This window comes from Orcinus orca, chromosome 4, assembly GCF_937001465.1.
Source record: "Orcinus orca chromosome 4, mOrcOrc1.1, whole genome shotgun sequence".
In the NCBI taxonomy this organism is placed as follows: Eukaryota; Metazoa; Chordata; class Mammalia; order Artiodactyla; family Delphinidae; genus Orcinus; species Orcinus orca.
In genome coordinates, this window is record NC_064562.1 from 97,740,953 (window position 1) to 97,765,382 (window position 24,430).

Genomic DNA, 24,430 nt, shown 5'->3' on the forward strand with positions numbered 1-24,430 from the left:
TAGATTTCCTTCCCACTAGGTCACCACAGAGCACTGAGTAGAGTTCTCTGTGCTATATAGTAGGTTCTTATTAGTTATCTATTTTATACTTAGTAGTTTATATATGTCAATCCTAATCTCCCACTTCATCCCACCCCCCCTTCCCCTGCCCATTTTTAAATTGGATTATTTATTTGCTGTTGAGTTGCAAGTTCTTTATATATTTTGAATATTAACCTCTTACCAGGTAGATAACTTGCAAATATTTTCTCCCATTCAGTAGGTTGTCTTTTCATTTTGTTGATGATCTTTGCTGTGCAGAAGCTTTTTAGTTTGTCATAGTTTCACTTATTTTTGCTTTTGTTGCCTTTCCTTTTGGAATCAGATCCGAAAAATCATCACCAAGACCATTGTCAAGGAGCTTATGTTTTCTTCTAGGAGTTTTAGGGTTTCAGGTCTTGCATTAAAGTCTAATTCACTTGAGTTAACTTTTGTATGTGGTGTAAGCTAGTTGTCCAGTTTTATTCTTTTGCCTGTGGCTGTCCAGTTTATCCAACTTCATTTATTGGAGAGACTGTTCTTTCCTCATTATATATTCTTAGATTGTTTGCCATAAATTACTTGACCATATGTACGTGAGTTTATTTCTCATCTCTCGGTTCCATTGATCTCTGTGTCTGTTTTTATGCCAATATCATATTGTTTTAATTGCTATAGCTTTGTAATAGAGTTTACTATCAGGAAGCATGATGTTTTCAACTTTGATTTTTTCTCAAGATTGCTTTGGCTATATGAGATCTTTTGTGGTTCCACATAAATTCTATTTCTGTGAAAAAAATGCCAGTGGAATTTTGATAGGGATTGCATTGAATCTGTAGATTTCTCTGGGTAATATAAATATTAACAATATTAATTCTTCAAATACTTGAGTATAGAATATTTTTCCATTTATTGGTATCTACAGTTTCTTATGTCAATTTCTTATAGTTAACAGTGTACAGGTCTTTCACCTCCTTGGTGAAATTTATTCCTAGATACTCTTTTTGATGCAATTATAAATGGAATTATTGTCTTAATATCTCTGATAACTTGTTGTTAGTGTATAGACATGTGACAGATTCTTGTATATTGATTTTGTATCTTACAACATAACTTAATTTTTTATTCTAACAGTTTTTTGGTGGATTCTTTAGGGTTGTTTATACATAACATCATACCCTCTGCTAATAGTGACCTAATTTCTCTGGCTAGGAATTCCAACAATATGTTGAATAAAAGTGACAAGAGGGGCATCCTTGTCTTGTTCATGAAGTAAACCATTATTAAAGTTGTTAAATATGCTTCTTTAATTAATTGATAGATTAAGCCAGCAGAAAATCAGTAAGGATGTATTTGACTTCAAGAGTGATATCAATCGCTCAATCCAATTAATTGGCTTTTATTGAATACTCCTTTTGAAACAGATTAAACATTCTTCTCAAGCTCCCATGGAACACTGGCAAAGACAGACTACATTCTGGTTAATAAAACATACCTTAACAATTTAAAGGTTTAGGAATTATATAATGTAAGTTCTCAGACCATAGTAGAATTAAACTACAAATCAATAACTGAAAAATAGCTAGAAAATCTCTAATATTTGGAGACTGAACAACATATTTCCAAATAACACATGTGACAAAGAAGTCTCACAAGAAATTAAAAAGTATTTTGAACTAAATAAAAGTGAAATTCAAACGTGTGACATTTGTAGGATGCACCAAATTTGTAAAAAGCCCCCAAAGTGACACTTAGAGGGAAATCTAATATACAGCATTAAAGGCATGTACTAAAAAAGAAGAAAGATCTAAAATTAATAGCCTAAGCTTCTGCCTTAGGATACTAGAGAAAGAAGAGTAATTTAGTCTTAACATAAAAACTTACATGTTTGTAGCAGTTTTAGGTATAATCATTCAAAACTGAAAGCAACCAAGATGTTCTTCAGTAGGTGAATGAAAAAACTATGATACAACCTTACAGTAGTAATTATTTAGTGATTAAAATAAAATACCTATCAAGCTATGAAACACTAGGTGAATCTTAAATGTGAAAGAAGTGTGCCAAGAACTTTTGTGAAAGAAATCAGTCTGAAGAGGCCACACACTGCATGTTTCAATTTTATAATATTCTGGAAATGGCAAAACTATAGCAACATTAAAAATCTTAGTGTTTACCAAGAGTTTAGGTGGAAGATGAAGAAGGATAAATAATTGAACCAAAAGGGAATTTTGGGGTAGTGAAATTATTCTCTATGATACTATAATTGTGAACATATGATATAATGAATTTGTTAATATCCATGGAAATACAGCACAAAGAGTGAAACAGTATATGAAAATTTTTAAAAGTTGAGAAGATTTACAATGTTGGAGAATTCATGATGCAATGAAGAATATGATAAAACTATCTAATTATATTTAAGGTGCATGCAATAACCTCAGTGAAGTGGTGGTGGAGGGAGGAGGTTACTGACCTGAGTATCTTGGGAAATGAGCAGAGTGTGTAAGATTTAGTGTTAAAAAAAAGAAAGAAAGAAAGAAAGAAAAAGTACATGTGTTCTGTGTTCTAGTTGATAAAATTGTTTCCCATGCTAGTATGCATGAGTATTTCTGATACCATACATATATAATATTATATATATGTGTGTGTGTGTATATATGTATGAATTGAATAATTAATTAAATGGATGATGGGAGCCATGTTTCTCACTGGGAGGTAACAAGTAAAGGGAGGAAGATAGAATGATCCTTGTGGTAATAGATTAAAGCTGAGTACATCAGTATAAACTTATGTGTAATTTAATATAGATAGAGATGGTTACATTTAGAAAATATCTATTTGTACATGCAGGGACTAGTATACACATAGCTTTTCTGCTCTGTCAGCTGAGAAAGCCTAGAAGAAGTAAGCACACATGGAACTCAGATCTTGATTCCTAATACCATTCTCTAATAAAAGAAACCATTGCTCCTTAAAGAATGGCTGATTCTAAGTCTGGGATAGGAAATATACAAGATGAACTTGGAGCATCTTGCAGTTCCATAAAGTAAGGATGTGCTAAATACACACATACACCCTCTTATGCACAATGATGGTGGTTTGTCAAAGGAACACTGAAGCCAACTGGAAAAACCTGTATTGTCCAAAGGTGAAGCACTTTGAACATCAAAGTACTGAATTATAACCAAAACTATTAAACATCCATGATTCCATTATGATAAAAATAAATGTTTGTTTAATCAGATAAATAATGGGTAAGAATGAACAAATCTCCTATGTAGAAAAATTCCAAATTTATGTAAATACTCCAGCCTTGAGGCTGTGAAATGCAAATCCCTACATCTTAAGGGTGGGCTGTACAGTATAGGCAGGGTAGGGGGAGAGTAAGTTTGCAGTAGAGAAACGTGACAGATACTACTTCAAACCAGGTGTTCAAATTCAACATCAATAGTGATGTCATATTACTAGCATGCACCCTTGGTGTGATGTGATGAAAATGGCAGTTAATCTCTGTGGTCTTCCTCTTGAAACCCATAATCCCATCTAATCACGAGAAACATTTCAGATAAATCCCAATTGAGGGATATACTACACAAGACCTTACCACTAGTCTTCAAAACTATGAAGGCTATCAAAAACAAGCAAAGTCCAAGAAACTCTCAGCCAAGAGGAGCACAAGGAAAATGAAAACTAAATGTAATGTGGCATCTGGGGTGGGATCTTGGAAGAGTACTAAGACATTAGGTCAAAGCTAAGAAAATCTGAATGAAGTTTAGACTTTCTTTTATAATAACATATCAATTTTGGTTTATTAATTATAATTTACCATACATTCGTAAGATGTTAATAGGGGAAACTGGCTGTGGAATGGGAGAAATTCTCTGTACTATCTTCTCAAATTATCTATAAATATAAAACTGTTGAAAATTTTAATTAAAATGTTTTTTAAAAAAAAGCGCTTCTAGTAATAGTGCACTAGGTTGGTGATAGTAATAGCAAACAATTTGTGCCCTGTACTTATCTAGATACATGGAATACCATAACATATAGTTAAATCCATAGGGAGATCATATTAATAGTTCCATTTTATAGTCGAGGAAACTGTTGCATAGAGGGGTTACGAATCTTGTCCAAGGTAATAGCAATTAAGTAGCAGAGCCAAAACTCAAATTCAGTTGTTATGGCTCCAGGAGTCACATTGTTAATGATTTTCACTATTCTATCTCTTGAAGAAATTGATTGTATATTTAATAAATGGGTTGAGCTTGAAAACAGTGGTCTATCAATAGATTAGGAAACAAATAAGTAGACCCTTTGAGAAACACCTGATAGAACAAATTTGTGGTATCTCAGCCACCTCTGGGTCTGACTCCCTTTTAGAAAAACAAGGATATAAGATATATTTTTATCTCCTACTTTTCCATCTCCCCAGTCCTGTTTTCCTAATTCTTCCCTCCCCTTTCCATTTCCCTTCCTCACTTTCATCATTTTAAACTTTCACACAATTTACCTTTTCCTTATTTAAAAATTTCCTTTTATTCCTATAAATAAAAATACAATATAGTTGAACCCTCAGTGGTTTGTTTTTTAATTTATTTTATTGAAGTATAGCTGATTTACAAGGCTGTGTTAATTTCTACTGTACAGTAAAGTGATGCAGTTATACATATATACGTTCTTTCATATTCTTTTCCATTATGGTTTATCACAGGATGTTGAATATATTTCCCTGTGCTATACAGTAGGAACTTATTGTTTATCCATTCTATATATAATAGTTTGTATCTGTTAAATTCCTAATTCATTCCTCCCCCTACTCCACTCCTCCTTGGCAACCACAAGTCTGTTCTCTGTTAGTCTGTTTCTGTTTTGCAGGTAAGTTCATTTGTGTCATATTTTAGATCCCACATATAAGTGATACCATATGAAGTATGATATTTGTCTTTTTCTTTCTGACTTAGTATGATAATCTCTAAATCCATCCATGTTGCTGCAAATGACATTATTTATTTTTTTATGGCTGAGTAGTATTTCATTGTATATATGTACCACATCTTCTTTACCCATTCACCTGTCAATGGACATTTAGATTGTTTCCACATCTTGGCTATTGTAAATAGTGCTGCAATGATCATTGGGGTGCATGTATCTTTTCGAATTAAAGTTTTCTCCAGATATATGCCCAGGAATCAGATTGCAGAATCATATGGCAACTCTATTTTTAGTTTTCTGAAGAACCTCTATACTGTTTTCTATAGTGGCCACATCAATTTACATTCCCACGAACAGTGTAGGAGGGTTGCTTTTTCTCCACAACCTCTCCAGCATTTATTTGTAGACTTTTTAATGATGGCCATTCTGACTGGTGTGAGGTGGTACCTCACTGTGACTTTGATTTGCATTTGCACTTTTATTTGCATAATTAGCAATATTGAGTATCTTCTCACCTGCCTCCTCTTGACCATCTGTATGTCGTCTTTAGAGAAATGTCTACTTAAGTCTTCTCCAGTTTTCATTGTTTTTTTTTTGTTGTTGTTGTTATTGAAATGTATGAGCTGTTTGTATATTTTAAAAGTTAAGCCTTAGTCAGTTGATTGGTTGCATCATTTGCAGATATCTTCTCCCAGTCCATAGGTAGTTTTTGTTTATGGCTTCCTTTGCTGTACAAAAGTTTATAAGTTCGATTAGGTCCCATATGTTTATTTTTGCTTTCATTTTTATTGCCTTGGTAAACTGACCTAAGAAAACATTGGTATGATTTATGTCAGAGAATGTTTTGCCTATGTTCCCTTCTAAGAATTTTATGGTGTCATGTCTTACATTTAAGCCACTTTGAGTTTATTTTTTGTCTATGGTGTGAGGGTGTGTTCTAACTTCATTGATTCATATGAGGCTGTCCAGCTTTCCCAATACTCAGTGGTTTGTTTTTAATCTCACTCATAGCAGCAGACTCATCTTAGAATTAAGCAGAGAAGAAAATATGGTAGACTTGGTCCTCTTAACCCACTCTGCAATTCTACAGTCCAAAGCTCCTTTTTGCCTAGAGCTTGTGTCCTGGATAGTCACATTGCTAGTAGTCTGTATTGATTAAAACATTTAGGCATTGTATCCTGTCAAATTAAAATAATCTGTCTATATGCAAATGACTATGTGGAAGCATGAAAAATATTCTAAATTATCCTAGGGCCAAAGAAGTGATGACAGAATACACATTCAAAGGATTTGGCCTATATTCTTAAATGCTGTCATGTTTCCACATTCTAAGAAACAAACAATTCCAAATGAGGTTAATAGAACCACTAGGATTTATGGTCATGTTTGCAAAATAACCCCATAAAGTTCTTTAGGCCAATTTTAACAAATTTTCCTGTTATATTAGTATGTTGTCAGGACCATGCTAAATCACTTACCATCATTATCTATTTCCAATATAGCAAGACGTTTCCAGAGTTATATGGCCACAAAGTTGCTTCAACACGATCACTTTAGTATTATAAGCTCTATGCTTAGTCAATTTTTATGCAATAGTTTGGATTGGCTGCTATCAATATGATGTATTTCTTTAAGTAACCAATTTAGCTCCATCTTTTATTTTTATTCACATCACATATTGTTAAAAAGTATACAAACTTATATACTGATCTCAACTTTGGCAAGGCTACAGATTATCAATAAACTAAGCTAACCAACTGTATTATCAGTCCTTTTCTCTCCCCTCCCTCCCTCCTTCCTCTCTAATCTACATCTGCAAATACCAACAGATAGCACATGTCAGCTATTTATGAAGGCCATGCTGCTTATATATTCAATCCAATTAGATCTTTTCCCATGAGTAAATTCCTTCAAATAACAACATCCTGTATGAAAAGCTCAATGCATGAATCAAAAAAAATCATTGAATACCTAATATAGTTGGCTATAAATATATGAGGTTATTTTCCTTCTGATCTGAAAGAAAAGAGTAATTACTGAGGAGCCAGTCCTACGTTTATGGGCTGTAACTTCAGAGTTATAGAGCTGATAGCTTTCAGTGGGAAATATCACTAGTTACGCTCATATTTCAAAGACGAGTGCCAATCTCTGTCACTGTTGAATAGTGTTTAAACCTGTTAATGCATGTAGTCTGGTGAAATGAGGCAGCCAAAAATACATTGAATAGAAAAATAGTTTCCCTGGATATGTCTGTCTCTGAAATATGATCTATGGAATTCATTTGGTCATACCTTCAGACAGAATTTCACATATCAAATAGACAGTCCAAAGGAGGGCTGTGTAATGCTTTAAGTGGAATGCCTTTCATGAAGTTTTTCAGAGCTCATTTACTATGATTCAAGTAACTTCAGTTACTCAAGTCGTTGCAACTATTTTTTTCTTTCAATTTTGTAGTCACTTCATACTTGCACATATACATTTTTCCCAGTCCCTAATTTGAAAAATTATTCTTTTCTATGTATGCAGAGTGCCTGCATTCTGTTGTTGCCTACCTCCTATTCCTTAAACTGTTCATCTTCAGAGGCAAGTGTTTCAATTGGCATCCCCAGCATCTTTTCCGCCTTGAGCATCAGTCCCAATTTTTATTTGGTTATCCACTTATCCAAAAAGTGAGGATAGTTAGCTCACATAATCAAATTGAGAGGGTTCTGCCTCCCTGTACTCTGTTCCATGCACTGAGCCCTTGAATGACAGCAGACCACATTCCTCTATATCCAGCTACTGGTTGAGGATTGGGCCTGCAATGCAAACCTTTCAAATCAGACTTACTCTCAGGAATTTTACAGACATTATTGAAAAAATTGAATTTACCTTTATGATAACTTTCTATTTGGAGAGGCAACAGCCATCTTCCTCTGACCACAGGATGTATGTTTAGAGCCAGTACAGGATACAGCTCCATGCCTGACAATGAAACAAAATATAAGAAGTATTGATATTTCTGAGAAATTGGATAAAACTTTTTCTTCTTAGTCTTGAATCCAATCATTCCTGAAAGACTCCCTAATCTCAGGCTGTTACTATATACACCAATAAAATATCTTTTAACTCAAGCTATTTTAAGTCTTACTTTATTTCTCTTACAAATTAAAGATCTGTAAAAGCCTTATTTAACTTCAGATTTTTTAAATCCTCAACTTTAAAACAATAAACTACATCCTATATACTGCATAAGGATCTGAGAAAATGTTTGGAAATTTGTTTTCTTTTAAAGAGTGAAGCACTATAGAAAAGCAAAGCATTACTATTGTACTGTTAAATATTTACTGTTAGTTTTGTCTGCTCTCACCATTAGACTTTCAGATCTTAAGCAAAATATCCTCTGTATTCAAACACTTATAAGTCCACTTTGCATAAATGGTGCTAATAAATGATGCTAGCATTTTTATTCTCCCTTTTTGTAGATATGAAAACTCAAGGATCAGAGAAACTGTTCCTTGCCCAAAGCCACACTATTATTACACTATTATTATGTGAGAGCCTTTCATAATTTGAAATTAATTACCTTAAGTGGACTTACTAGTGCCTTTTGTGATATTTTGCCACCCTATTGTGACACCTGTTATTGACTGCCCAACTAATGTGGAAGGAAGCTATCTTGGCATACAGTTTGTACGTGTAGCTTTGGTTATCAGCTTGGACTTTCCACCAAAAGCCAAGACTGGCAATACTCTCTACCTTCAGGTCTTTCCTAGAGTCTCAGCTTATTGCTTTAAAGTTGGGGCTTTGACAATTGCCCCCACTGACATCAGAAACCCTACTAGTCAGTTCTGTCCATATGCCCAGAAACATTGTAAAGAGTATTTTTCCATACCTAGATGATTCCAAGTGCATGATTAGATAGCTTCTGAATTGACTGTTATTTCACTGACTCGGTTGAGAAATTCAATTATAAAAGTCCAGCATTAAGAAGCATATAGATATGGCTTTAAAAATAGGAAGGAAAAGAAAAATGGCATCAAGGACTTCCTAAAACTTATTATTTTTATAAGGTGAAAATTTTGGCCTTAAATTGAAAACTATAATTCTATTATCCTAAAGAAATCATCAAACCCCAGTAAAATAGAGTTAGTGACAGTTTGTATCTTTAACACTCAGTGGAATATAGTTGGTTAGCAACAAGAGTGGGGGCTTGGTGTGGGATCTGGCCACGTTTCCTCAATAACATTATTCATAGGAGAACCAGCAAGACCAAGCATGCCAAGATTTTATTTGCTACCACAGGCTTTAGATCATAGGATTTGGTCATCTCACTTCCTAAGGGAAAAGAAAGTATTCCTCCTTTTCTTATCCTGAAGCAAACTTGCCACCGAGGCAGTACCTAGGAATAAGCCTACTTAAGGAGATGAAAGACCTGTACTCAGAAAACTATAAAATACTGATGAAATAAATCAAAGACAACACAAACAGATGGAGAGACATACCATGTTCTTGGATTGGAAGAATCAGTATTATAAAAATGACTTTACTACTCAAAGCAATCTACAGATTCAGTGCAAACCCTATCAAATTACCAATTCCGTTTTTCACAAAATTAGAGCAAAAAATTTTATAATTTGTATGGAAACACAAAAGACCCCAAATAGCCAATGTAATTTTGAGAAAGAAAGGCTCCCTGACTTCAGACTAAACTACAAAGCTACAGTCATCAAGACAGTATGGTACAGGCACAAGAACAGAAATATAGATTAATGGAACAGGATAGAAAGCCCAGAGATAAACCCAAGTACCTATGGTAACCTAATCTATGACAAAGGAGGCAAGAATATACAATGGAGAAAAGACAGTCTCTTCAATAAGTGATGCTGGGAAAACTGGACAGCTACATGTAAAAGAATGATATTAGAACACGCCCTAACACCATACAAAATATAAACACAAAATGATTTAAGACTTAAATGTAAGATAGGACACTATAAAACTCTTAGAGGAAAACTTAGGCAGAACACTGACATAAATCACAGCAAGATCTTTTTTGACCCACTTCCTACAGTAATAAAAATGAAAGCAAAAATTTTAAAAATGAGACCTAATGAAATTTAAAAGCTTTTGCACAGCAAAGGAAACCATCAATGAGACAAAAAGACAACCCTCAGAATGGGAGAAAATATTTGCAAATGAAGCAGCTGACAAGAGATTAATCTCAAAAATATACAAACAGCTCATGAAGCTCAATATCAAATAAAACAAACAACCCAATCCAAAAATGGGCAGAAGACCTAAATAGACATTTCCCCAAAGAAGACTTACAGATTGCCAAGAAGCACATTAAAAGCTGCTCAGCATCACTAATTATTAGAGAAATGCAAATCAAAACTACAGTGAGGTATCACCTCACACCAGTTAGCATGGGCATCATCAGAAAATCTACAAACAACAAATGCTAGAGAGGGTGTGGAGAAAAGGGAACCCTCTTGCACTGTTGGTGGGAATGTAAATTGATAAAACCACTATGGAGAACAGTATGGAGGTTCCTTAAAAACTCAGAATAGAACTACCATACGACCCATCTCTCCCACTACTGGGCATATACCCAGAGAAAACCATAATTCAAAAAGACACATGTACCCCAATGTTCATTGCAGCACTATTTACAATAGCCAGGTCATGGAAGCAACCTAACTGCCCATCAACAGATGAATGGATAAAGAAGCTGTGGTACATATATACAATGGAATATTACTCAGCCATAAAAAGGAATGAAATTGGGTCATTTGTTGAGGTGTGGATGGATCTAGAGACTGTCATACAGAGTGAAGTAAGTCAGAAAGAGAAAAACAAATATCGTATATTAACGCATGTATGTGGAACCTAGAAAAATGGTCCAGATGAACCAGTTTGCATGGCAGAAGTTGAGACACAGATGTAGAGAACAAACATATGGACACAAAGGGGGGAAAACTGTGGGGCGGTGGGGATGGTGGTGTGATGAATTGGGTGATTGGGATTAACGTATACAGTGATGTATATAAAATTGATGACTAATAAGAACCTGCTATATAAAAAAGTAAATAAAATAAAATTCCAAAATTAAAAATAAATACCAACAAAACAACTAATACTAAACTTTCTTTGGGTTATTTGTATGGAAATATGTTAATAAAAACAAACAGACAAAAAAACCTACAATGAGGTATCACACCACACTGGTCAGAATGACCATCATCAAAACATCTACAAACAATAAATGCTGGAGAAGGTGTGGAGGAAAGGGAACCCGCTTGCACTGTTGGTGGGAATGTAAATTGATACAGCCACTATGGAGAACAGTATGGAGGTTCCTTAAAAACTAAAATTGGAACTACTGTATGACCCAGCAATCCTACTCCTGGGCATATATTCATAGAAAACCATAATTACAAAATTTACATACACCCCAGTGTTCATTGTAGCACTATTTACAATAGCCAGGACATGGAAGCAACCAAAATGTCCATCAACAGAGGAATGGATAAAGAAGATGTGTTCATGTGTACAATGGAATACTACTCAGCCATAAAAAGGAACAAAATTGTGCCATTTGCAGAGACGTGGATGGACCTAGAGACTGTCATACAGAGTGAAGTAAGTCAGAAAGAGAAAAAGAAATATCATATATTACCTCATATATGTGGAATCTACAAAAATGGTACAGATGAACCTATTTGCAAAGCTGAAATAGAGACAACCGTAGAGGCCAAACATGGACACCAAAGCAGGAAAGGAGGGTGGGATGGCTTGGGAGATTGGGATTGATATATATACACTACTATGTATAAAATAGATAACTAATGAGAACTTATTGTATAGCACAGGGAACTCTACTCAATGCTCTGTGGTGATCTAAATGGGAAGGAAATTCAAGAAAGAAGGGATATGTGTATATATATATAGCTGATTCATTTTACTGTACAGTGGAAATTACAACATTGTAAAGTAACTATACCCCAATAAAAATTAAACAAACAAAAAACTTCAATTATCAATGTTGCAAAGCCAAGCTTGATACTAGAGGATCCAGTGGGAGAGACTGAAGGATTCTCTATGAGCCAGTTCACTAGGGAAAATGAAGACTTGTGAAGAATGGAAGGAAGATATCAGAGAGAAATAGAGGAGGGGAAAAAAACCCATAACAAGAATAGATACATTTTTTAAAAAAATTGATTTAATACTGGTTTTTATTTCTGAATGGTAGAAATTGATACAGGAAAGACAGAGAAAATACTCAACTGCATTAAAAGTAAAAGTTATGGGTGTATTCTCATAAAGTTAATCTCTTATATCTGAGCCACTCTCTGATGTCATTGCGGCTGTTAGCTTGTTTGATGATGAATCACAGGGTTTCTGTCCATGAGGCACTCACAGGAATAAGTAGAAACAAGATATATAAATAAACAAATTCCACTAAAATAAAAGTATGTCGTGTTCACAGGGAGTACTTGATTATCTACATGGACCTAATCTTCAGAGATGCAGGCCTCCACATGACCTGAACTGCATGTTTTCTTATGTCTTTATACATTTTCACATGCCAGAAACATGCGTCCATACTTGCTGAATACAGATTTATAACCACACTTTTATTTAAATTTCCAATTTTACATTCATTAAAATATAGGAGGCTTGAAATAGCAAAAATCTGCATCTTGCAGATGCGATATGTGATATTGCCCTTTCCTAGGTGTTGGCCATTCAAATAGGTGTGTATACCTTTTTCAAAGATAAGAAATCAGAGGGGGAGAACCCCAGTACTGAGACCATGGCTAATTCTAGAAAATGGCAGATTACTAATCACCTGGCAATATTATTATGGTTATTAGCTTTATGATATTAGTTATTTTTGCCTTCCCCTGCTAGAGTACAGGATGGTATCTTTTTCTGTTATATTTACTAATATCTGCCAAATGCCTGGATTTGCAGGTACTCAGTGAAAAACAAAATGTATCATTGAATAAATGTGTTGAGGGTAGAACCATGGCAAACATTAGAGAAGGATATGTTTATATGTGCATACACACACACACACACCTTAACCAAGGGGAGAGTACGATTGCCTTTCATTTTTCAAATGAAAAAAGTGTGAAAGAAAAATGTTGCCTGCCATATCAGGAAACAAAGGGTATTGCAACCCTCAAGATACTGCAGCCACCCCCAGTGGTGCACCCTGAGGGAACTCAGGACGGAAAAGAACAGGATACTGACCTTAGATAGCTAAAGTGCATATCAAAAGAATGATTTCAATCAGCCCAGACTCTTGCATCTTCCCACACATAACGTACTACATCGTTAACTTTAGATGTCTGGTTTTCTTTAACAGTAATCTTTTGAAATTCAGACTATCTGGTCTTTATTGCAAAAAATTCCTATATATCCTGGCTCCTCCCTTACCTCTTTGGAGCAGTCCCTCAGAGTTATCTGAGAGGTTGCATCCTGGGCTTCAGTCCTCAGTTTTGTCCACCAAATAAAAACACAATTCTCAGCTTTTAGGTTGTGCATTTTTCTTTCAGTCAAGAAACGTAAAGTCGGTTGATGGGATTTGGAGACTAAAGAAAAATTTAACCTTTTTTTCCGTATTACTTAAGAAAATGTAATTAACCTGTCTTTGGAATTCCTATTAAATTTTAATAAGATTACTTTTTTGTGGGAGTGTAATTTATTTATTTTTAATTAACATATAATTGACATACAATGTCATATTAGTTTCAGGTCTACATCATAGTGATTCTATATTTATATGCATTTTGAAATGGTCTCCACAATATCTAGTGACCATCTATTGCCATACAGAGTAATTACAATGTATTGACTCTTTCCTATGACTTAGTTATTTTATAACTGGAAGTTGTACCTCTTAATCCACTTCACCTATTTTGCACAATCTCCCAATCTCCTCTTCTCTCTGGCCTATACCAGTTTGTTCTCTGTATCTGTAAGTCTGTTTCTGTTTTGTTCGTTTTGGGGGTTTTTTTAAGATTCCACATGTAAATGAGATTGTTTAGTATCTGCCTTTGTCTGATTTATTTCACTTAGCATAATGCCCACAAGTTCTATCCATGTTGTTGCAAATGGGAAGATCACGTTCTCTTTTATGACTGAATAATATTACACTCTATATGTATGTATATATGTGTGTGTGTGTACATATATATATATATATATATATATATATATATATGACATTTTCTTTATCCATTCATCCATCAATGAACACTTAGGTTGTTTGCATACCTTGGCTATTGTAAATAATGCTGCAGTGACCATAGGGGTGCAGATATTTTTTCTAGGCATGCAGTTTTCATTTTCTTCAGATAAATATCCAGAAAGGAAATTGATGGATTCAATGGTAGTTCTATTTTTTAAATTTTCCTGAGGAAACTTCATACTCTTTTCCATAGTGGCTGCACCAATTTACATTCCCACCAACAGTACAAGAGGATTCCCTTTTCTTCACATAGTCACCGACACATGCTATTTTTTGTCTTTTGTTTGTTTTTTTTTTTTTTTTTTTTTTTTGCGTTACGCGGGCCTCTCACTGTTGTGGCCTCTCCCATTGCGGAGCACAGGCTCCAGACGCGCAGGCTCAGCGGCCATGGCTCACGGGCCTAGCCGCTCCGCGGCATGTGGAATCCTCCCAGACCGGGGCACGAACCCGTGTCCCCTGCATCGGCAGGCGGACTCTCAAACACTGCGCCACCAGGGAAGCCCTATTTTTTGTCTTTTTGATAATCACGATTGTGACAGTTATGAGGTGATGGCTCATAGTGATTTTGATTTGCATTTCCCTGATAATTACTTCTACCCTTTGCCTATCCCCATTCTCTAATCCTTGCCAATCTTATCCTTGTACACTTCATGATCATAGCATTACAAATTAACAACCAAGAAGGCATATTTTATTTTATTCGGTTGCTGACAGAAAAATTTACACTCTTTAGAATTCCAGACTTTTCCTAATTTAATTCCAACTTTATATTAAAATACATCAATTTTAACCTAAACAAAATTCCAAAAAGAGAATACGTATTTCCCTATATATATCTTATACATTTTGGTCTTTATCTCTTGGTATCACACTATCATCTATTCCAGATCTATTTTCTTTACATTTGACTAAGGAGTTGTTCTACATGCCTATTTTAAGGATGCTCACTTAGACCTTGTCATACAAAAAAATATAATGCAAAGTCCCAGTTCTCAAATGTTGACTTTTTGTTGTTGGTCTCTTTTGGCTTAAAAAAGAACACAAAAAATATTCTCTTTATACTATTAAGATATAAATGAGCCCTAACAGAATGCTAGGCAATTGATCAGTCACAGGGCCTTTCTTAGTGCGGTTTAAGAGGTGACAAATATCTGCAACCAACAGGAATTAAAATAAATATTTTATGTATATAAATTTTGCATTTAATGGTAGTCTCTCAGCAGAACTAGACTGGACAAATCATATTTCAGAAGACTTGGATGGATTTCTCTGTTTTCCACTGGCAGCAGGAAAAGCAGGAATAAAACAAATCCAAAATGTGAGGATTTCTTCTTGCCTAAATTTACCTACAAAATTTAGCAGGCAGTTCTGCTAAATAAATAAATGAAACAGATAAAATCAATCAGTCTTTGGAACAAAGATGAAAATAACTACCATTTATTGAGCACTTATGTGCCCAGTACATTTATTTTTATTTACCTTTTATTTATTTATTTTTAACATCTTTATTGGAGTATATTTGCTTTACAATGGTGTGTTAGTTTCTGCTTTATAACAAAGTGAATCAGTTATACATATATATATATGTATATATATATATATTTATATATATATATATATATATATATATCCCCATATCTCTTCCCTCTTACATCGCCCTCCCTCCCACATTCCCTATCCCACCCCTCTAGGTGGTCACAAAGCACCGAGCTGATCTCCCTGTGTTATGAGGCTGCTTCCCACTAGCTGTCCATTTTACATTTGGTAGTGTATATATGTCCATGCCACTCTCTCACTTTGTCCCAGCTTAACCTTCCCCCTCCCCATATCCTCAAGTCCATTCTCTAGTAGGTCTGCATCTTTATTCCCATCTTGCCCCTAGGTTCTTCATGACATTTTTCTTTTTTTTCTTAGATTCCATATATATGTGTTAGCATGCAGTATTTGTTTTTCTGACTTACTTCACTCTGTATGACAGACTCTAGGTCCATCCACCTCAGTACAAATAACTCAATTTTGTTTCTTTTTATGGCTGAGTAATACTCCATTGTATATATGTGCCTCATCTTCTTTGTCCATTCATCTGTTGATGGACACGTAGGTTGCTTCCATGTCCTGGCTATTGTAAATAGAGCTGCAATGAACATTGTGGTACATGACTCTTTTTGAATTATGGTTTTCTCAGGGTATATGCCCAGTAGTGGGATTGCTGGGTCTTATAGTAGTTCTATTTTTAGTTTTTTAAAAAACCTCCATACTGTTCTCCATAGTGGCTGTATCAATTTACATTCCCACCAACAGTGCAAGAGGGTTCCCTTTTCTCCACACCCTCTCCAGCATTTATTGTGTCTATAAATGATTTATTGTTTCTATAAAAGATTTTTTGATGATGGTCATTCTGACTGGTATGAGATGATATCTCATTGTAGTTTTGATTTGCATTTCTCTAATGATTAATGATGTTGAGCATTCTTTCATGTGTTTGTTGGCAGTCTGTATATCTTCTTTGGAGAAATGTCTGTTTAGGTCTACTGCCCATTTTTGGATTGGGTTGTTTGTTTTTTTTTGATATTGAGCTGCATGAGCTGCTTGTAAATTTTGGAGACTAATCCTTTGTCAGTTGCTTCATTTGCAAATATTTTCTCCCAATCTGAGGGTTGTCTTTTGGTCTTGTTTATGATTGCCTTTGCTGTGCAAAAGCTTTTAAGTTTTATTAGGTCCCATTTGTTTATTTTTGTTTTTATTTCCATTTCTTTAGGAGGTGGGTCAAAAAGCATCTTGCTGTGATTTCTGTCATGGAGTGTTCTGCCTATGTTTTCCTCTAAGAGTTTAATAGTGTCTGGCCTTACATTTATGTCTTTAATCCATTTTGAGTTTATTTTTGTGTATGGTGTTAGGGAGTGTTTTAATTTCATTCTTTTACATGTAGCTGTCCAGTTTTCCCAGCACCACTTATTGAAGAGGCTGTCTTTTCTCCACTGTATATTCTTGCCTCCTTTATCAAAGATAAGGTGACCATATGTGCGTGGGTTTGTATCTGGGCTTTCCATCCTGTTCCATTGATCTATATTTCTGTTTTTGTGCCAGTACCATACTGTCTTGATTACTGTACCTTTGTAGTATAGTCTGAAGTCAGGTAGCTTGATTGCTCCAGCTCCATTTTGCTTTCTCAAGATTGTTTTATCTATTCAGGGTCTTTTGTGTTTCCATACAAATTGTGAGATTTTTTGTTCTAGTTCTGTGAAAAATGCCATTGATAATTTGATAGGGATTGAATCTGTAGATTGCTTCGTGTAGTATAGTCATTTTCACAATGTTGATTCTTCCAATCCAAGAACCTGGTATATGTCTCCATCTATTTGTATCATCTTTAATTTCTTTCTTCAGTGTCTTTTAATTTTCTGCATACAGGTCTTTTGTCTCCTTAGGTAGGTTTATTCCTAGATATTTTATTATTTTTGTTGCAATGGTAAATGGGAGTGTTTTCTTAATTTCACTTTCAGATTTTTACATCATTAGTGTATAGGAATGCAAGAGATTTCTGTGCATTAATTTTGTATCCTACTACTTTACCAAATTCATTGATTAGCTCTAGTAGATTTCTGGTAGCATCTTTAGGATTCTACATTTTTAATTGATCTCATTTAATCTTTGTAACGTCCTTCTGAGGTAGGTTCTATTTTCATCTGTACCTTAAAAATGAGGAAGTTCTGGGCTTCCCTGGTGGTGCAGTGGTTGAGAGTCTGCCTGTCGATGCACGGGACACGGGTTTGTGCCCCAGTCCGGGAAGATCCCACATGCCCTGGAGCGGCTGGACCCGTGAACCATGGCCGCTGAGCCTGCGCGTCCAGAGCCTGTGCTCTGCAACGGGAGAGGCCACAACAATGAGAGACCCGCGTACTGAAAAAAAAAAAAATTAGGAAGTTCAAGATTAAATAGTAAGAAACATTGTGTAATTATTGTGTGACAGGTACAATAAACATGATCTCATCTAAACCTAGTAAGAGCTCCATGAGGTGGGTTCCACTTTTACTCCCATTTGTCAATGAAAACACACACACAGGAACTTGCCCAAGGTAACATACCTTGTAGTAGAAGAAGACTCAAATCCAGTTGTTTCCCACTCTAGAAACTCAATTATTAACCACTTGTAATGCCTTTCACTGAATTTTTACTAAGATGCACCAAACAGAGTTAGGTGTCAAATAGAACTGACATTGTATCCTGTCTCTGACATAGAGCAGCTGTCATTTTAACCTTTGTGAAACTCAGTTTCTTCTGTAAAAATAAATGTCTAGCTCATAGGGTTGTTTGATGTTTAAATGGCATTGATATATAAAACATTTAGCACAGGGCTTGGTACTTAGTAGATACTCTATAAATCATAGTTGCTATTATTTTTAAGTATTAGACCCACTATTTTCTTAATAAATGTAAGGTAAATATTAGAAGATGTTTAATACTAGTGCAAAAAATTAATAACCATATTATAAAAGGCAATAAAATTTTAGAAAGATAAATCATAAATCTTACATCTACATAGTGCTGTTGAATGTACACTGTAGAGTATAGATGAGTATCAGACAATGTATTTTTCTACTTGAAACTAATTAGTTTCTCTTGCATTAGTCAAAGCTCTTCCTCTACCACATGGGAAAAACAGAGGTTATGAGTGATTAGTCATTTTTCTGCTTTGAATAATGATTGAGCTGGGACTCTTCCAATCAAGTCTCTTAATACATACCCACAATCATCCTTATATCATGTACAGTATACCAGAATAGACATCAGGCTACTGGTCTTATATATAATTGAATTTGAAGTACAAAATTACTTTACATACTTCTGTATTAGTATTGCATTATGAAAACTTAACATGTATACAAATGACAGTTCTCATCAAGAAGCAGACTGTGTAGCATCAATACAATTTTATGTATGTACATCCTAAAAATCATATTCACTGTTACTTAAAATAAATCTGGCACTGCCTACCGTAAAGGAAACAGAAAAATATAAGCATTCAAAATAGGAGAGGTCTTTGAAAAGTATCATGGTTATAAGCAGGTGATTTTCTTCCTTTTTTTTTTTTTTTTTTTTTTTGCAGTACGCGGGCCTCTCACTGTTGTGGCCTCTCCCGTTGCGGAGCACAGGCTCCGGACGTGCAGGCTCAGCGGCCATGGCTCACGGGCCTAGCCGCTCCGCGACATGTGGGATCTTCCCGGACCGGGGCACGAACCCGTGTCTCCTGCACCGGCAGGCAGACTCTCAACCACCGCGCCACCAGGGAAACCCTTTTCCATTTTTTTAAGTCAATGAAATTGAGAGGAAATACTTGAGTCTGGAGAAAAATGCTTATTAAATAGTATAAATAGGGCTTCCCTGGTGGTGCAGTGGCTGAGAGTCTGCCTGCCGGTGCAGGAGACACGGGTTCGTGCCCCGGTCCGGGAAGATCCCACATGTCGCGGAGCGGCTAGGCCCGTGATCCATGGCCGCTGAGCCTGCATGTCCGGAGCCTGTGCTCCGCAACGGGAGAGGCCACAACAGTGAGAGGCCCGCGTACCGAAAAAAAAAAAAAAAAAAAGAAAGAAAAATTAGCATAAATATATTTTATTAAAAAAAAAACTATTTTCTTTGCACAGATATTATGTGTAGCAAATAAAAATCAATTCGGTAGATATTCCTATTTTTTAAATATGCTTAACTATAGTTTTTGTACACACTGGTGAGAATTCAAAATGGTACTACCACTTTGGAAGACAGTTTGGCAGTTTCTTACAAAATGTACTCTTACTATACGATACAGCAATTCTGCTTCTTGTTATTTACCCCAAGTTGTGTAGCTTACACAAAAACCTACATACATGTGTTGACAGCAGCTTTATTCATAATTGTCAAATCTTGGAAACAACTAAGATGTCCTTCAGTAGGTAAATGCATAAATAAACTGTAGAAAATCCATACAATGGAATATCATTCAAAGCTAAAAAGAAATGAACTGTCAAGACATAAAAGAAACTTAAATGCCTATTGCTAAGTGAAAGTAGCTAATCTGAAAAGACTTCATACTGTATGACTTGAACTATATGACATCCCAGAAAAGGCAAAACTAGGGAGAAAAAGTTCAGTGATTGTGGGGGACGGGCAAGTAAAGGGAAGAGATGAGTAGGTGGACTACAGAGGCTTTTTAGGTCAGTGAAAATACTGTTTGATAATGATGGATATATGTTATTATACTTCTGTCCAAACCCACAGAATGTGCAACACCAAGAGTGAAACATAATGTAAACTATGAACTTGCATGATTATGATGTGTCAGTGTAGGTTCATCTTTGGTTCAAAAGAAAAAAATGACCATTCTTGTAAAAAATGATGATGGGTGAGGCTATGCATGTGTGAGGACAGGGAGTATATGAGAAGTCTGTGTACCTTTCTCTCAATTTTAAACCTTAAAAACTCTCTATTCTTGGAAATACACATGTTAAGCAAGTTTTGAAATGGTACTAAGTAGGATTTGTATGTCATAATTTTGTATCATTTTGACTTTTTTCAGCTAAATGAGCTAGGTGACAAAGCTTGAGAGATACTTGCAGATAAGAAAATCAGCAATAAAAACAATTACAACAGCAATTGACATGCTTTCGAATCCTGAATGAGGAAGAAAGGAAAGCTAGAATATAGCTAATAGATTGGTAGGAAACAGGTTGGTGAAAAAAAAGGATGTCTCTGAGTTTAAAAAGTAGATATATTGAATAGGAGAGACTGAGAACTAGAAAAGCATGAGATCAGATAATGGAATTTTGTAGTATAAATATTAATTGGCTATTTCTGGATTATGACAAAGTTTTAGGTTGTTTCCAAGAGGTATATGAGGATGTATGTGACATGAAGCTTAGAGCCATTGATGTTGAGGAAGAGAAACAATTATAAAACATGTGGATTAAATATCAATTAATGAAGACACTTATCTCCTAAGATAATGGTGGTACTTAAAGACATCCATAAGGCCAGTGACTTAATCTTCAGTGAGTAAGAGTGATGACAAAGAGTGAAAGACAGTATTATGACCAGATGATCTGAATTCAAGTTTCTCTCAAGAATGAAAGGTTAATAGTTTGAAATAGTAACTATCATAAGAACAACATCTGCATTCCTGTTGTTGATAGCCTCATCCCTGCCATCAATGTGTGATTGCTAGAAGCTCATCAACATGAAGTTGAATGGACCACAGGAGAGGGCACTGATTTCGCAGAGACTAGGGTTTGTATAAGAAAAGGAAAGAATGGACAGAAAGAATATCCATTGTAGTTGATTTATAGTGAAACCAGCTAACAGATCAAAAAAGCATAAATCTGGCAGAGAGGACAGAAGTGGGAGCATAAGTTAGAGGAATAATAGGTATTATTTCAAAAAGAATTGATTGTTAAACTGATTTAGCATCTCAAGGTAGTGAAAGGTGACAGAGATAAGAAGTGTTGGAGTTAGCTGATATATAGGTATCTATTGGAACTTTGTGCAAAAGTCCATCCAAGATAATTACAACACAACCTGAAGCATTTGGTGCTGTTTGAGAGTAATGTTTTATGTTTGTTAAACAGTTGCTCACACTTCTACATAAAAGTTTTGCTGGAAAAATAGATGGTAAATCTCCTATTAGCTTTTCTTCCAAGGAGAAAGATGTTTATTTAAAAGAGAAAAAGTGATCAGACAACAATGATGAATTCTTTTAAATATATATATATATATAATATTTATATTATATATATATATATAATTTGTAAGATATCCTTTAAAAAACTAAATTATTTTTCAGGAAGAAGCATATTTTTCTTATTTTCATACTGCTATATCTGTTTTAAAACACTGATTTCTCTACTATTCCTATAAATCACCCAGAAGCAGCTTATATTTGTGTGACTCTAAGCCACATACATTTCTCATTATTGAATAGTACCCTTTTCTGACTTTTTCTGATAAGGCTAAATTGAACTGATGTGAGAGAAACATATTTCTTACTGAAAATATTCATTTTTCATAGGCAGCATTCCAGTATCATGCACCAAACAAATGTAGAAACAAATTCTGAATTCTACACAGGCAGTTTTGGGAAAAACAATCACAGTTTCACAGTATTGTTCATAAGCAGAAATAGTAACGGTTGTAAAGGATGGATATTGTTCTTCTTTCTCCAATGCTGTTTGATTAGTTCTCACAGTCATCCTTTTATTAGACCACAGAAGGTTAGATTGGGACAGGCATGCACTTTTCTGTCAGGCAGTCTTGACTCTTCAGGACTCTGTGGTTGATTGGCATTTACTGGTGATATAGGGCTGCCTGACCACAGAGCCTGGACTATTAATTATTGAACTGTACTGCCCCTCATAGTACCAAGTCATATGGCTGGAATGAGGAATAAATAAAATATTTATCTCTCTTATCCTCTCCCTTCATTTTACTGTATAGGACAATAACGTTATTTTTCCAGAATTTTATAACTATCAGGTGGTAGAACCAAGATTAAAAAACAAACAAAAACAAAAGCCATGCCACCACTTCACACCCAGTGCACTTTCCAATGTAATGTAGTTTTCTCATCTTTGAGAACATGTTTAAAGTGAAATTGTTTTACTTAAGAAAATAAAATGAAACTTGGTGAGGGCTATAATCATTCAGTTTTTAGTCCTGGAAAAGTTTAGTCGTGGAAGAAATTAGCAATCATGAGAATGGTATTCTGCCTACTCTACAGTTTCATAGTAATTATATGTATATTGGGAATATTGGTTAATTTCTCTTTCTCTCGCTTATAATTTCATATATTTAAAAATAATATCCAAGAATTAGAGAGCTGTTCTTTTCATTGTTAAGATTTAAAGATCATCTGTTGAAATGATTACTATTAATTTATTCATACTCTAATTTACTTTAAACAAAAAATACGAAGTATTTTTATTTTTAATAAAGGTTGGATACATTTATGATTTGATATACATAGAGTGAAATGATTACTAGTCAAGCTAATTAACATATCAGATCCTCACAAGGTTACCATTTTGTGCATGTGATGAGAGCACAAGAAATCTACTCTGTCAGCAAATTTCTGACAGCAGAAATTAAAACACTGTAAAGCAATTATACTCCTATAAAGATGTTAAAAAAAAAACTATAGTCATCATACTGTACATTAGATCTCTAGACTTCTTCATCCTGCATCACTGCAACTTTATGCCCTTTGACCAACATCTCCCCATTTTCCCCACCTCCCCTCCCCAGTTTTACTCTCTGCTTGTACATCTTCAAGGAGATTTTGCCTTTGGCAACAACATGAATGAACCTAGAGGACGTTAGGCTGAGTGAAAATAAGCCAGACATAAAAACAAGTGACATCATGCACTTCTTTTTCCAGGTTGAATCTACAAAATTGTGTTTTTTTAATTCAAAACTAAATTGAGTGCTAGAATGAGCTAGACACTGATTTCAAAAATATATAGTAAAAAAATGCCCATTACAAATACAGTTTTTCTATCTTTGTATGGGTGTTTAGGATCTAAATCTTTTATTTTCCTGCTCCTTAGAATGATAGGAAATTGACATATTGCCAAGGCTATCTCATGGAAAAATGCCTCTTCCTTTAAATTCCTATAGCCAGTATCCATTGGCCTCTTACCTATAGTTTCTCTAGATTCCAACTTGTCTTTCCTCTACTATAAGAATAACCTGAATTTATGTTGTAATAAATATCCTTTAATAAGGAATTAAGACTCTAGTGGAGATTCCTGCACCAGAATACAATGAACTACTTTAATATCTTGAATTCTAAAGAAATTCTGATTGAGTATAATCAGAGAAATTTAAAGCTCTATTATCATGTGGTGACAATCTTCTGAGTGCCCACTAGGTTCCAGGCATATGTTCCTGAAGATGAGCTATTTATGTTTTTAAGAGTTAATTATCTGAATGGTTCTGCATTGGTTTATCCCCAAATAGATGCAGCCTTTCCTCTCCAAAGGGAGGGTACAAATACCACGCAGTTTTATTTAGCTTAGAGATAACAAAGAACAAAGAATATGTCTTTTTAAATTTTGAATCAATGTGTTCATTTTCAACTGTATGATTGTCAAATTTGTGTCTTCTAAAGAAATGTATGTTATAAAGCTATATGATTTTTCACATATAATTTGTGAAATGCTGCTTGCATATGTCCACCCTAACTAATTTCATGAAGTTGATCTGAAAACTTCA

General features: G+C 34.8%; 1 long non-coding RNA gene across 1 annotated transcript in view; it reads left to right on the forward strand.

Moving 5' to 3' along the window:
• LOC125964219 (uncharacterized) overlaps positions 1-24,430 on the forward strand; it is a 200,002-nt gene that overhangs the window by 38,692 nt on the left and 136,880 nt on the right. The window lies entirely within an intron of this gene.